The sequence below is a fragment of the Triticum aestivum genome, chromosome 2D (genome assembly GCF_018294505.1).
Source record: "Triticum aestivum cultivar Chinese Spring chromosome 2D, IWGSC CS RefSeq v2.1, whole genome shotgun sequence".
Lineage (NCBI taxonomy): Eukaryota > Viridiplantae > Streptophyta > Magnoliopsida > Poales > Poaceae > Triticum > Triticum aestivum.
The window spans coordinates 215,661,165-215,678,207 of NC_057799.1; positions in this window are offsets into that span (position 1 = coordinate 215,661,165).

Genomic DNA, 17,043 nt, shown 5'->3' on the forward strand with positions numbered 1-17,043 from the left:
GAAGTCATTCAGACCCTCGTTTGGCACCCAGTATTTACTTTGGGATTTCGGGAGGACTACCGCCCGACTTCTCTGTTATTTTCCCATGCATTATTGTCTCTATGTCTGAACGCACTTGTTATTCCATCCTTACGCTTCATGTTTACATTTGTTATATCTTATGTCCGAACTGTCTTGCGAGTACTTTCATAGTACTCACCTGGCTTGTTGATTTGGCCAGATGTTGACGAAGGCGATCTCTTGGATGAAGAATTTGATAGTGCGTCCGACGCCTAGAGGAGTCCCAGTCAGTCCTGTGCGATCCCGGATATTGGTCACTTGTATTATATACGCTTCCGCCACCCGCAATAAGTCTCCTCGAGCCTCACTCCGACGCTCGAAGAGCTGTAGTTTTCAGGAGTCATATCACCCACTTCGCGGTGATATTTCCACCATCGTTGTTATCGTGAGTTAGTAGTTATGCCACCCTATCCGCCGTTATGTTTTATCGGCATTCATGTAATAAATTGTTGAGAAGTCCCCGCTCAACCTTGTATTATATTCAGTACTCCTGGTATTTTTCTTCTGTGACCAAGATATTGTCTACCAGTGAGAAGGAATTCTTCTTTACTGGTCCGTAAAAGGGATTGGTCTCTCAATAAATATTTTATTGAAAAAACGGTCGTGACAAGCTTCGTATCAGAGCCAGGCTGACTGTAGGAAGCCACTAGGTGCGATCGCTAATCGGTTATTAGCGTCTTTTGTGCTTTTTCAGCATTTTGCAATTGTAGCTATTTTCTGTTAGTCATCATAAATTTATGACATGACTACTCAGAATTTTTGCCTACTTTTGTAGATGGCTGGCAGCAGCTGCGAGACTCGAGTGTTCACGAACGTGCCCGAGGGGTTTGTCAAACTCCTCGTCTCCATCACCAAGCTCGCGATCGGGTGAGCGACTCGCCCGGAGTTCACGCTTTACCAGCACAAGCTCAGCGACGATGTGTCTATGCACCAAGCTGTGGTGCAATTCAAGGGAGGACGTTCTGCAGCTCGCCACTTCCGTTTTGTGGGAAGGGCCATGCCTACGGAGAGGCATGCCATGCAGATGGCTGCCCGTGAGGCGATAGCTCGTCTTCGGGACATCCTTCCTATGATGAAGACTCGCCGCTACCGCTACCTCCCATGCCACGTGCCATATACCAGTCACTATGCATTCGCCTGCCATCGGGGAGAACGAGATGAAACCATCGAGATGGTTGTGGAGTATCTCAAGGCTCTGGAGGAGTCTTTCGACAACCTCGTGGATGATCTTGTGGCTGCCCGCATGGACTTAGTCCGGGGCGGTCCTGCCAGCAGGAAGGAGCTTCTTCACACAGCACCGCCTCTGACATTCGTTTCGTCCTCAGCATCTTATGCACCGGCCGTTTTGGCCACTGCTCGCCGTCTGCCTACCACTGAGGAGTTCGACAGAGTCATCGCTCCTATTCCAGTCATAGCTACACCGCCTACCACTCCCGCACTACCGCCAGTCGCCCCCGCGCCATCACCGCAGCGCAGCGTTACGCGCCAGGAGCCTGCTAGAGAGGAGGTGGAGGTTGAATCTCCTGGACCGCCGAGTCTTGCCCTCGGCAAGGGGAAGGACATCGTCACCATCTCCGACTGAGAGCGCCGAGTAGCCGCGCGTTATGTCTTCTTGTATGATGTGTTTTATCTGTACGCTAGTTTATTAGTGTGTTCGCTGCTTTCCGGAGGAGTACGCTAGTCTAAATAACATGTCAGGATTGTGTATGCACATCCTGAGTGCTGTATCGTGTGTTTGCTTTTCACGTGTAAGATATATGCTAAGCAGTTCTTCTCCGTGCAAAATCGTTTATGTTTTCTTAGAAACCTTGAGGTCTTTTAAATTGTTGCCTTTGCAAGATTCTCCTTGTGCTACACAGTTCTTCTCATGGGTTTTGCAAAATACTACCCCAGACTGGAAAAATGTCTCGCCCGTGGACTCGCTCCATGCCCAATCAGCCAGAAGAAGTTTATGGGACACAGACTAGCAACAACTTCACTCAGGGATAGTCCAGTCAACAAGACAGCAAAGCAGCCTTGTCTCAAGTATGCCGTCTCTTCGAACAAAGCCAGCAACAGCACCAAGAGATGATGAATCACGTCATCAATATGGGAAACCACCGTGAACCCTATCAACCTCATTCCAAGTTATCTGAGTTACAGAAGACTCGCCCTTCAACGTTTGCTCACACTGATAAGCCGCTGGAAGCCGATGATTGGCTTTGTGACATCGAAAGGAAGCTGATTATTTCTCAGTGTTCAGATCATGAGAAGGTGCTTTATGCACCACACTACCTTACTGGAGCAGCTGCAGCATGGTGGGAAAACTTCCTACACATGCATCCCAGTGAACACAACATCACCTGGGAAGAGTTCAAGGAAGGCTTTCGTGGGGCACATATCCCCAGGAGCATCATAAAAATCAAGAAGAGAGAATTTGACGACCTCAAGCAAAGAGGCATGTCAGTGACAGAATACAATGGTCAGTTTACCCAGCTATCTCGTTATGCCTATGACGAACATATGACAGAGAGCAAGAAGACGGAAAAATTCCTGGACGGCCTGGCACCGGCACTGAAATGCCAACTGGTTGTACACACTTTCCCGGATTTTAAAACTCTGGTTGACAAGGCCATTACCTTGGAGAATGAGCGTCGTAGTCTGGAAGATATCCATAAGCGAAAGAGGGACAAGACGGCTCTTGCTCGCAACAACCGAAGCAAGACTGAGGTTCCAAGGACAGAAGCAAGGAAATCCACGACTACTGATCTAAGGCCCGCCAGACAGTTTCATGCCAGGGGCAAGGAGTTCACGTACCGTCCAGGGGTCACCTGCTATGCTTGTGGTGAAGAAGGGCACTATGCTAAACAATGCCCAAAGCCGAGGAACTCGGCCCCCAAGCCAAACAATGGTGGAAACAATCCAGCCCCCAAGCGCAACAATTTCAATCCCAACAACAACCACAGGAAGGGTCACCTGAACCATGTGACCAGGGAAGAAGCGCAGAATGCCCCAGACATCGTGCTCGGTACGTTCCCTGTCAACACAGTACCTGCCATGGTTTTGTTTGATTCTGGAGCTTCCCATTCGTTCGTTTCGAAGAGTTTTGTTTTGCAACATGGTTTTTCGATACTTCCCTTGGAAAAATCTATGATCATCAAGTCCCCCGGAAATAAGCAAATCGCTCAGAGCTACTGCCAAGGAGTAATCATTGAGTTCGAAGGACTACAGTTCCAAGCAAAACTCATCGTGTTGGAAAATAAAGGACTGGATGTCATTTTAGGGATGGACTGGTTGACCACCAACAAAGGATTCATTGACTGTTTCAATTGGACCGTGATTCTCACTCACCATCATGGCAAGAAAATTAAGGTTACAGCTCAAGAAAGGCCACGGTCACGGCAACCAAAACTGAACAAAGTGGACATTTCAGAACTGAGAAAAGTTCCAGTGGTATGCGAATTTCCTGATGTGTTCCCTGAAGAACTGCCAGGCATGCCACCAGACCGAGAGATAGAATTTAGCATCGAACTAGCACCTGGCACCGCTCCCATCTATAAGAAACCTTATAGAATGGCACCCTCAGAATTGGTGGAGTTGAAGAAGCAGATAAAGGAATTATTGGACAAAGGATTTATTCGAGCCAGCTCCTCACCATGGGGTTCGCCAGTTTTATTCGCCAAGAAACAGGATGGGACACTGAGACTGTGTATAGACCATCGAGCCCTCAATATGGTCACCATCAAAAACAAATATCCGATGCCACGGATAAATGATTTGTTTGACCAGCTCGCACAAGCCAAGGTGTTCTCAAAAATTGATTTGAGATCGGGATATCATCAATTGAAAGTACGGACAGAGGATATCCCTAAAACAGCATTCACCTCCAGATACGGACTATATGAATTCACAGTGATGCCTTTTGGTCTAACAAACGCCCCCGCATATTTCGTCCACCTCATGAACAAAGTGTTCATGAAATTCATGGACAAATTTTATTGTGGTGTTCATCGACGATATTCTGGTATACTCGAGGACACCGGAAGAGCATGCTGAGCATCTCAGAATTGTTTTGGGAGAATTAAGGAAACATCAGTTGTACGCCAAGTTTAGCAAGTGTGAATTTTGGCTAAGGCAGGTTGGTTTCCTAGGCCATATATTGAACCAAGAAGGCGTGGCCGTAGACCCGGAAAAAGTCAAAGACATACTTGACTGGAAGCCACCCGCCAATGTTACAGATGTGCGAAGTTTCCTGGGAATGGCCGGATATTACAGAAGATTTATTGAAGGATTCTCCACTGTGGCAAAACCAATAACACAGTTGCTCAAGAAAGACAAGAAATTTGTATGGACGGAAGCGTGCGAGAAAAGCTTCCAAGAACTCAAGAAGAAGTTAACAACCGCACCAATATTAACCGTGCCAGACATACACAAGAGTTTTGAAGTATATTGTGACGCGTCCCGAAAAGGCCTCGGATGTGTACTAATGCAGGATGGCAAATTTGTCGCGTATGCCTCCAGGCAGCTGCGAAAACATGAGGAAAATTACCCAACACATGACTTGGAGCTAGCAGCAGTCATACATGCACTCAAGGGGTGGAGGCACTTTCTGTTGGGAAATCGCTGTGAAATATATACGGACCATAAGAACCTCAAATATATTTTCACACAGCCAGAGCTAAATTTACGCCAACGACGCTGGTTGGAATTGGTCAAGGACTATGATGTCGGCATTCACTACCATCCAGGGAAAGCAAATGTAGTGGCTGATGCCCTTAGTCGAAACCCCAGCCCGGACAACGACGGTCCGCAAAACTTGAGGCCTGAGTTTCAGCAAGAGTTCGCTAGGCTCAACATGATGTTAGTCTCTGAGGGCACCGTATCAAATCTGGAGATACAACCCACCCTAGTGGAACAAATTAAGAAGGCTCAACAGGGACATCCCAGCATCGAAGGTATAAAGAAGAAAATGAACCTTGGTAAGGCTTCAGAGTTCGTCACAGACAGTGAAGGGATATTATGGTACGGAGACAGACTTTGCGTACCTAACATTGAGGAACTCAAGCAACAAATCCTAACCGAAAGCCACACCGCTTCATACTCGATCCATCCTGGAGGAACCAAAATGTACAAAGACATTCAGGAAAGATTTTGGTGGCACGGTATGAAAAGGGATATAGCCGCATTTATTGCTTGTTGCGATTCATGTCAGCGCATCAAGGCCGAGCATCAAAAGCCAGCAGGGCTACTCCAGCCAAACAGGATACCGGAGTGGAAATGGGATGAAATAGGAATGGACTTCATCGTCGGACTACCACGATCACAACGCGGAAATGACGCCATATGGGTCATCACAGACTGACTAACCAAGGTTGCTCATTTCATTCCCGTGAAGACTACCTACTCCACACAGAGACTGGCCAAACTTTATCTCTCCCATATAGTTTGTTTGCATGGAGTCCCAAAGACCATAATATCCGACCGAGGCACACAATTTGTCTCCAAATTTTGGGATCACCTACAACAAGCTCTGGGCACGCAGCTAGCTTTTAGTACAGCGTACCACCCTCAGACTGATGGACAAACGGAACGTGTAAACCAAATCCTAGAGGATATGCTGAGGGCCTGTGTGCTCACCTATGGATCCAGTTGGGAAGAGAGTTTGTCGTATGCCGAGTTTGCTTACAACAACAGTTACCAAGCCAGCTTACAAATGGCACCCTTTGAAGCATTGTACGGACGGAGGTGTCGTACCCCGCTGAATTGGTCGGAAACAGGTGACAGCCGTATCTTCGGCCCAGACATGCTTAAAGAGGCCGAGGAGAAAGTTAAGCAGATCAGGGACAGACTCAAGACAGCGCAGAGCCGACAAAAGAGCTACTACGATCAAAAACATCGTGAAGTCAGCTTTGAACCCGGTGATTCCGTATACCTACGAGTGTCTCCTATGAGGGGCATGCAACGGTTCAAAATTAAGGGGAAGCTAGCCCCGAGATTTATTGGACCATTCCGTATAGTCGCACGAAGAGGCACAGTAGCCTACAAACTAGACCTACCCAAGGAGCTGTCAGACGTCCATGACGTGTTCCACGTCTCTCAACTGAGAAAATGTGTAAGTAACCCGGAGAAGCATGTACCTTATGAAAACATTGATGTGCAACCAGACCTCACCTACAGGGAGAGGCCAGTAAGGATTTTGGAAGAGTCTGAAAGGAGGACCCGTCAGAAAACAACAAAAAATTTCAGGGTTCAGTGGAGCAACCACACTGAGGATGAAGCTACATGGGAAAGGGAAGATTTCCTTCAGGCAGAATATCCATACCTATTTGAGGATCAGCTGAAATCTCGAGGACGAGATTTTTCCTAAGAGGGTAGGTGTTGTGAAACCCAAAATTTTATTTGGCTTTTTCAAAACTTTTTCTTGTTTTGAGGGAAGTGATTTGAATTTTTCTTCTAAAAGAACTTTCCCTCTCAACATATTTTCTTTTTTGACTAGTACTTCATTTTTGGTTTCACTCAAAACTTGATTTTTGTCTTGGAGGTTTTCCTCTTTATTTTGGACTCAAACCAAAATGTTTTTCTCTTGGAAAAATGCCTTTTGAAAATTTCTTTGAATAAGGCCCTAGAGCTTTTGGAAAGATCCTTTGCCACTTTCAAAAATTCCTCTTGCCATGGCCCAAGGGTAAATTCCCTCCCTTAAACCTCTCCTCACCTTTGGATCATGACTTACTTCAAATCCAGCAAGTTGAACCTCCCCATATGATTATTTTCCATTTAAATCTTATCAAAACAATTTCTGTCTCCTATTCTAGCCCTTGGAGATTTACAAAGGAGCTACCTTTTCTGTTTTGATTTTTGCCCCCAAACCTTTTTCCCTTCCTAGTCCTTTGAACCCTCAACCAAGATCCATGAAGATCCACTGGTCTTCAGTTCAAATTTTTCAAACTATACTTGCTGCAAGTTTGGACCAGATTTGTCAAATTTGGTGAAATTCATTCAAATCCTTCTCCATAAATTATGAGAAAAATCAGGCAGCCTCTGGGTGCATTGAGAGGTCACCTCACCAAGTCCCAACTCCAGGAAAAAATTTCTGCTTGCCAAATCATTCTGTCGAACACCTGCAGGGCATTGTCAATGTCAAGTTCAGTAAATTCAGAGTGCAGTTCAGAAGCTGCTGTCGTTTTCTTCAGAACATCTCCTCGATCTCGCCAGTAACCGCGTTGGCACCTTGCTCCCCGTCCCCTCCCCCTTGTCCCTGCACCGCACGAACGCCTGGACGCTTGCGGGCGTCGACGACGAGCTGGAGGAGGTGCGCCGCCCCGTGACCGACGCCAGCGGCGGCTTTGTGGCCGCCAGAGAGAGGCGCGGCGCAGACGGCGCCACCCAGCGCCGCCCAAGCCACCGGAGATCGCCGCGTGGCCGCCCACTCCCCAGAACGCGCTGCCACTCTCGTCGTGAACCGCTGGGCGTGGAGCGCGCTCTCTGCCGCCGTCGAGCCCGTGCGGCCACCCCACCGTGGACCAGCGCCATTACGCCAAGACCGACCAGGATTAGCGGGGGAACGGCACCAGTACACCTCACTGATGCTGCCTGGCCACTCAAACCCCCTGCTCAACCACTGCCACGCCGTAATCGCTCGCCGGAGCAACCCTGTTCACGGCCACCCCCTCGATCCGCCTATAAATAGAGGCCCCGAGCTTCAACTCGAACCCACACCATCTCTGCACTCCACCTAGACCGCGCTAAGCCACTGGAAGAGCCCCGAGGGAGCTTTCTTCCCCAGCTCCGGCCGCCGCGACCCGCCACGGGATCCAGCTCGATTCGCTCCCGTGCGTGCACCTCTGCCTCCCATCTCTTGCCAGTAGCTCTCTAGTGCATCCCTCTTTCTGACCCGCGCTTCAATTCGAGGTTTGCAGCACCCACCGGAGTTCTCCACCATCGCCCGAGCCGCCGTCCGCCGGAGAAAGTGTCGCCGTCGACGTGGTGCTCTCCGATGGTCGAGACCACCACCCACCGACGCGGAAGGACACGCTGAAGCTCTTGGTACACTCCGATCTCCCTATCTCGCCGTGGTTCGACGCCGGCGACCACCGCAGTCTTCGGGCGCCCGCGAGCTTTTTAAACCTGACATGTGGACCCCCCCTGTCAGCCTCTATTCTCCTCTCCCTCGAAACGTTTTCTGTTGGCGCCTTCGGGCAAATACGTCTTCCTTTTGAGCTGGCGCGTTTCTTTCCGAAGCGTTTTCTGTTTTCTCAGTTAAACCCCTGGAACTTTTCTGTTTCATTACAGATGAGTCCCTATACAGGAACCTTTATTAATTTTTAATAAAAAGTGATTTTTGAGTGATTCTTTTTTTGTCAGTCTTGTATTTTTGTCTATTTTTTATAGTATTTATTTGGAAAAAAATTGGAGAAGTTTTTATGCACGCGTTGGTTTTCACGTTAGTGCCCGCTTTCGTTATGCCGTAGGTTCCGGAAGAGGTGACGGAGCCGCGAACTTCGCCGAGCTAGACTCCGACTTCTCCGAACCAGGCAAGCATGTTTGAACCTTTGATATGATAGGTGTTTTTGCATGTTTGTGTGAGAGGTTGTGCGTGGCATATGAGTATCGGTGAGTACCTCGTTGCTTGTGAAGCAACTACCCGCATGTTCCAAAGTTGCGATGATCTCTGGTGAGAGATGGCCTAATCATGTGGTGACATGAAGGGCAGCAAGGTGGTACTGTTGTAGCATACCAGCCTTGCGTCATCCGACAAATTCCGACGTTAACGTGGACGGAGTCACGTTATCGTTCTTCCACCTTCCGTGCTACCACATGTTTTCTGCCAGAATGCAGTTTAGTAAGTTGGTAACCTCTTTCCGTGTACACACCAAACAGAGGGGCCGGGATGATGGTTCCATGGCCCTGGATTAAAGCCAGTCATCCGGTCAGGGGGCATGGGTGTTTCCGGTTGGGACCGAGAGGGGGGCACCCCTTAGAGCGCGCGTATAGAAATTTGATCCCATGCTACGCGAGGTTGTAGCCTCCCCGTCTCAAGGTTTTTCTTGAACATTGCCGAGGGTGATCCCTGGCTTCGGAATGTTGAATGGGTGTGTACTGGTTAGACGTGTTTCTTCCAAAACACCGTAAATGGAACTAGTCCCCATGACTACTGAAATCCGTTGGCTGTGGTTAAAGTACAAACTCTGCAGAGTCAAATCCTTCCGAGTCATCGTATCCATAGTCAAGTATCGTGATCAACGTATCCATGTCTATGTCGTAACCTCGTGGTATATCCTTCGTTCCGGTAAGTAAGCTTGAGTAGTAGACTTGGCGGAACGTTACTCCTGTGGATGGACTAACCCTGTTGTTTATCTCATGTCTGATTATTCTCGTGATATGATTTAAAAATTCATGAGCTACTAAGTTACGAAAATAAGCCCTTTATGTGATGTCGCTCAGACGTCCGACTGTGGCATGTTTGTCTCTTACTTTCAATATAAGCCATGTATGTGATGTCGCTCAGACGTCCGACTGTGGCACGCACTGCCTTCATTTTCTGTTATAAGCCCTTTATGTGGTGTCGCCCCGACGCCCGACTGTGGCATTATTATCCTTGCAGTTTCCTCTCGAGGAGTCATTCAGAACCTCGTTTGGCACCAGTATTACTATTCTTGCAGTTTCCTCTCGAGGAGTCATTCAAACCCTCGTTTGGCACCCAGTATTTACTTTGGGATTTCGGGAGGACTACCGCCCGACTTCTCTGTTATTTTCCCATGCATTATTGTCTCTATGTCTGAACGCACTTGTTATTCCATCCTTACGCTTCATGTTTACATTTGTTATATCTTATGTCCGAACTGTCTTGCGAGTACTTTCATAGTACTCACCTGGCTTGTTGATTTGGCCAGATGTTGACAAAGGCGATCTCTTGGATGAAGAATTTGATAGTGCGTCCGACGCCTAGAGGAGTCCCAGTCAGTCCTGTGCGATCCCGGATATTGGTCACTTGTATTATATACGCTTCCACCACCCGCAATAAGTCTCCTCGAGCCTCACTCCGACGCTCGAAGAGCTGTAGTTTTCAGGAGTCATATCACCCACTTCGCGGTGATATTTCCACCATCGTTGTTCTCGTGAGTTAGTAGTTATGCCACCCTATCCGCCGTTATGTTTTATCGGCATTCATGTAATAAATTGTTGAGCAGTCCCCGCTCAACCTTGTATTATATTCAGTACTCCTGGTATTTTTCTTCTGTGACCAAGATATTGTCTACCAATTCTTCTTTACTGGTCCGTAAAAGGGATTGGTCTCTCAATAAATATTTTATTGAAAAACCGGTCGTGACACCCTTCCACGCCATGGAGACCAAGGACCAGAGGGAAACCCTTCTCCCACCTAGGGAGGAGGTCAAGGAAGAAGAAGGAGGGGGGCTCTCTCCCCCTCGCTTCCGGTGGCGCCGGAACGCCGCCGGGGCCATCATTTTCACCGCGATCTACACCAACAACTTCACCGCCATCATCACCAACTCTTCCCCCCTCTATGCAGCGGTGTAACCTCTCTCTTACCCGCTGTAATCTCTACTTAAACATGGTGCTCAAAGCTATACATTATTTCCCAATGATGTATGGCTATCCTATGATGTTTGAGTAGATCCGTTTTGTCCTATGGGTTATGATGATCAAGATTGGTTTGAGTTGCATGTTTTATTATTGGTGCTATCCTATGGTGCTCTCCGTGTCGCGCAAGCGTGAGGGATTCCCGCTGTAGGGTTTGCAATATGTTCATGATTTGCTTATGGTGGGTGGCGTGAGTGACAGAAGCACAGACCCGAGTAAGTAGGTTGTTTGCCTATGGGATAAAGAGGACTTGATGCTTTAATGCTATGGTTGGGTTTTACCTTAATGATCTTTAGTAGTTGCGGATGCTTGCTAGAGTTCCAATCATAAGTGCATATGATCCAAGTAGAGAAAGTATGTTAGCTTATGCCTCTCCCTCAAATAAAATTGCAATAATGATTACGGGTCTAGTTATCGATTGTCTAGGGACAAATAAATTTCTCGTAACAAAAAGCTCCCTACTAAAACTAATTTAGTTGTGTCTTTATCTAAACAGCCCCTACTTTTTATTTATGCTCTCTTTATATTCTTGCAAGCCTATCCAAAAACACCTACAAAGTACTTCTAGTTTCATACTTGTTTTAGGTAAAGCGAACGTTAAGCGTGTGTAGAGTTGTATCGGTGGTCGATAGAACTTGAGGGAATATTTGTTCTACCTTTAGCTCCTCGTTGGGTTCGACACTCTTACTTATCGAAAGAGGCTACAATTGATCCCCTATACTTGTGGGTTATTAGATGTCATGTTGTAAAAAGTTGCCAGAGGATTGGACTTATAAATTATTATGCCCTCTGTGGGAGTATATGCTACTTGTGTTGCAGAGCCGAACTCAATCATCTGAAGACCATTGTGAAGTATCCGGAAAGGGGGGAACCCGCCTTGCAATGCCGAAGACAAATCTGCGTGCCGTACTCCTCGTCATTGAAGCCAGGTTCAGGGGCTACTGGGGGAGTCCTGGACTAAGGGGTCCTCGGGCATCCGGCCTGTTAGCCATGGGCCAGACTGATGGGATGTGAAGATACAAAGATCGAAGACTGCACTCGTGTCCGGATGGAACTCTCCTTGGCGTGGAAGGCAAGCTTGGTGACCAAATATGTAGATTCCCTTCATTGTAACCGACCCTGTGTAACCCTAGATCCTCCCGGTGTCTATATAAACCGGAGGACTTAGTCCGGAGAGGAGAGACTCATTACCTTAGTCATACAAGCTAGACTTCTAGGGTTTAGCCATTATGATCTCGTGGTAGATCAACTCTTGTAATACTCATATTCATCAAGATCAATCAAGCAGGAAGTAGGGTATTACCTCCATAGAGAGGGCCCGAACCTGGGAAAACATTGTGTCCCCTGTCTCCTGTTACCATCGACCTTAGACGCATAGTTCGGGACCCCCTACCCGAGATCCGCCGGTTTTGACACCGACAGGGATCCCTCACCGGTGGCCGTCTTCATCATCCCGGCGCTCTCCATGACGAGGAGGGAGTAGTTCACCCTCGGGGCTGAGGGTATGTATCAGTTGCTATGTGTTTGGTCTCTCTCTCTCTCATGTTCTTGATGTGGCACGATCTTGATGTATCGCGAGCATTGCTATTATAGTTGGATCTTATGATGTTTCTCCCCCTCTATCTCTTATAATGGATTGAGTTTTCCCTTTGAAGTTATCTTATCGGATTGAGTCTTTAAGGATTTGACAACACTTGATGTATGTCTTGCGTGGGATACCCGTGGTGACAATGGGGTATTCTATTGATTCACTTGATTCGTGACCTTGGGAATCTATGCATAGGGGTTGGCACATGTTTTCGTCTTGACTCTCCTGTAGAAACTTTGGGGCACTCTTTGAAGTTCTTTGTGTTGGTTGAATAGATGAATATGAGATTGTGTGGTGCATATCGTATAATCATACCCGTGGATACTTGAGGTGACATTGGAGTATCTAGGTGACATTAGGGTTTTGGTTGATTTCTGTCTTAAGGTGTTATTCTAGTACGGACTCTAGGATAGATCGAACGGAAACAATAGCTTCGTGTTATTTTACTACGGACTCTTGAATAGATCGATCAGAAAGAATAACTTTGAGGTGGTTTCGTACCCTACAATAATCTCGTCATTTGTTCCCCGCTATTAGTGACTTTGGAGTGACTCTTTGTTGCATGTTGAGGGATAGTTATATGATCCAATTATGTTATTATTCTTGAGAGAACTTGCACTAGTGAAAGTATGAACCCTAGGCCTTGTTTCAAAGCATTGCAATACTGTTTGTGCTCACTTTTATCGCTTGTTACCTTGCTGTTTTTATATTTTCAGATTACAAAAACCTATATCTACCATCCATATTGCACTTGTATCACCATCTCTTCGCCGAACTAGTGCACCTATACAATTTACCATTGTATTGGGTGTGTTGGGGACACAAGAGACTCTTTGTTATTTGCTTGCAGGGTTCTTTGAGAGAGACCATCTTCATCCTATGCCTCCCATGGATTGATAAACCTTAGGTCATCCACTTGAGGGAAATTTGCTACTGTCCTACAAGCCTCTGCACTTGGAGGCCGAACAACGTCTACAAGAAGAAGGTTGTGTAGTAGACATCAAGCAGTTTCTGGCGCCGTTGCCGGGGAGGTGAGTGCTTGAAGGTATATCTTTAGATCTTGCAATCGAATCTTTTCATTTCTTGTTTTATCACTAGTTTAGTCTATAAAAGAAAACTACAAAAAATGAAATTAAGGCTACCTCATATGCTTCATCTTTTTAATGTCTTTTGTGAAAATGATGGGAAGGAAAATTGTGCTCAAGTACTAGAAGAAGAATTACATAGAATGCTTGGCATAAAATATGTGAATGATGAGCATCATTGCAATGTTGTTAGTATGAATCCTTTGAATACCCATCATGCTAATGATATGCAAAGCCACAAGCTTGGGGATGCTATGTTTGATGAAGATGATATGTTTAGTCCCCAAGTTTTGATGAGCAAATATATTATGATGAAAGCAAGCCTCCTATTTATGATGATTATTGTGATGACACGTATGCTATAAAGAATAAAGATAACCATGAAACTTGTCATCATGATTTTAATTTTCAATTGGATTATGCTTCACATGGTAGTTATTTTGTTGAGTTTGCTCCCACTACTATTCATGATAACAAATTTTCTTATGTGGAGAGTAATAAAATTTCTATGCTTGTGGATCATGAAAAGAATGCTATATGTGATGGTTATATTTTTGAATTCATTCATGATGCTACTGAAAATTATTATGAGGGAGGAACATATGCTTGTAGGAATTGCAATAATATCAAGTTTCCTCTCTATGTGCTTAATGTTTTGAAGTTATGCTTATTTTGCCTTCCTATGCTAGTTGATTATTGTTCCCATAAGTTGTTTGCTCACAAAATCCCTATGCATAGGAAGTGGGTTAGACTTAAATGTGCTTGTCATATTCTTCATGATGCTCTCTTTATGTTTCAAATCTTATCTTTTATGTGAGCATCATTGAAATCATCATGCCTAGCTAGGGGCGTTAAACGTTAGCGCTTGTTGGGAGGCAACCCAATCTTCTTTTTGTTCTTTGATTTTTGTTCCTGTTTAGTAATAAATAATTCATATAGCCTCTGTTTAGTTGTGGTTTTATGTCTTAATTGGTGTTTGTGCCAAGTAGAACCTTTGGGAAGACTTGGGTGAAGTCTTTGCAATCTTGCTGTAAAAAACAGAAACTTTTGTGCTCACGAGATTAGCTGCCATTTTTTACTGGAGAGTGCTTTTAAGTTGATTCGTTTTGCAGAATATTAATAGACAAATTCCTCAGGTCCACCAATTTATTTAAAAAAAATTGGAGTTACAGAAGTATTCGAATGATACAGATTACTACAGACTGTTCTGTTTTTGACAGATTCTTTTTTCTATGTGTTGTTTGCTTATTTTGATGAACCTATGAGTAGTATCGGAGGGTATGAACCATAGGGAAGTTGGAATACAGTAGATATTACACCAATATGAATTTATAATGAGTTCACAACAGTACCTAAGTGGTGGTTTTATTTTCTTATACTAACGGAGCTTACGAGTTTTCTGTTGAGTTTTGTGTTGTGAAGTTTTCAAGTTTTGGGTAAAGATTTGATGGACTATGGAATAAGGAGTGGCAAGAGCCTGAGCTTGGGGATGCCCAAGGCACCCCAAGGTAATATTCAAGGACAACCAAGAGCCTAACCTTGGGGATGCCCCGTAAGGCATCCCCTCTTTCGTCTTCGTTCATCGGTAACTTTACTTGGAGCTATATTTTTATTCACCACATGATATGTGTTTTGCTTGGAGCATCATTTTATTTTCTTTTGTTTTGCTTGATGTTTGAATAAAATACCAAGATCTGAAATTCTTAAATGTTAGAGAGTCTTCACATAGTTACATAATTATTCAACTACTCATTGATCTTCACTTATATCTTTCGGAGTAGTTTGTCATTTGCTCTAGTGCTTCACTTATATCCTTTTAGAGCACGGCGGTGGTTTTATTTTGAAGAAATAGATGAACTCTCATGATTCACTTATATTAATTTGAGAGTCCTAAACAGCATGGTAATTTGCTTTGGTTATGAAATTAGTCCTAATATGATGGGCATCCAAGACGGGTATAATAAAAACTTCTATATAGAGTGCATTGAATACTATGAGAAGTTTGACACTTGATGATTGTTTTGAGATATGAAGATGGTGATATTAGAGTCGTGCCAGTTGAGTAATTGTGAAATTGAGAAATACTTGTTTTGAGGTTTGCAAGTCCCGTAGCATGCACGTATGGTAACCGTTGTGTGACAAATTTGAAGCATGAGGTGTTCCTTGATTGCTTTCCTTATGAGTGGCGGCCGGGGACGAGCGATGGTCTTTTCCTACCAATCTATCCCCCTAGGAGCATGTGCATAGTGCTTGGTTTCGATGAATTGTAGATTTTTGCAATAAGTATGTGAGTTCTTTATGACTAATGTTGAGTCCATGGATTATACGCACTCTCACCCTTCCATCATTGCTAGCCTCTTCGATACCGTGCATTGCCGTTTCTCACCTCGAGAGTTGGTGAAAACTTCGCCGGTGCATCCAACCCCCATGATATGATACACTCTATCACACATAAGCCTCCTTATATCTTCCTCAAAACAGCCACCATACCTACCCATTATGGCATTTCCATAGCCATTCCAAGATATATTGCCATGCAACTTTCCACCGTTCCGTTTATCATGACACGCTTCATCATTATCATATTGCCTTGCATGATCATCTAGTTGACATCGTATTTGTGGCAAAGCCACCATGCATAATTTCATACATGTCACTCTTGTTTCATTGCCCATCCCAGTACACCGCTGGAGGCATTCATATAGAGTCATACTTTGTTCTAGTATCGAGTTGTAATCTTTGAGTTGTAGATAAAGAGAAGTGTGATGATCATCATTAATAGAGCATTGTCCTGGAAAAAAAAGGAAAAAAAGGAAAGGCCCAAAAAAAGAAAAAAATAAATAAAAGGGGCAATGCTACTATCCTTTTTCCACACTTGTGCTTCAAAGTAGCACCATGATCTTCATGATAGTGAGTCTCTCATTTTGTCACTTTCATATACTTGTGGGAATTTTTCACTATAGAACTTGGCTTGTTTATTCCAACGATGGGCTTCCTCAAATGCCCTAGGTCTTGTGAGCAAGCAAGTTGGATGCACACCCACTTAGATTCTTTTGTTGAGCTTTCATACATTTATAGCTCTAGTGCATCCGTTGCATGGCAATCCCTACGCCTTGCATTGACATCAATTGATGGGCATCTCCATAGCCCGTTGATTAGCCGCGTCAATGTGAGACTTTTCCCCTTCTTTTTCTTCTCCACAGAACCTCCATCATCATATTCTATTCCACCCATAGTGCTATGTCCATGGCTCGCGCTCATGTATTGCGTGAAAGTTGAAAAAGTTTGAGAATACTAAAGTATGAAACAATTGCTTGGCTTGTCATCGGGGTTGTGCATGATGGTAGCATTTTGTGTGGCGAAAATGAAGCATGGCCAAACTATATGATTTTGTAGGGATGAGCTTTCTTTGGCTATGTTATTTTGAGAAGACATAATTGCTTTGTTAGTATGCTTGAAGTATTATTATTTTTATGTCAATATTAAAATTTTGTCTTGAATCTTATGGATCTGAATATTCTTGCCACAATAAATAAGATTACATTGATAATTATGTTAGGTAGCATTCCACATCAAAAATTCTATTTTTATCATTTACCTACTCGAGGACGAGCAGGAATTAAGCTTGGGGATGCTTGATACGTCTCCAACGTATCTATAATTTTTGATTGTTCCATGCTATTATATTATCCATCTAGGATGTTTTATATGCATTTATATGCTATTTTATAT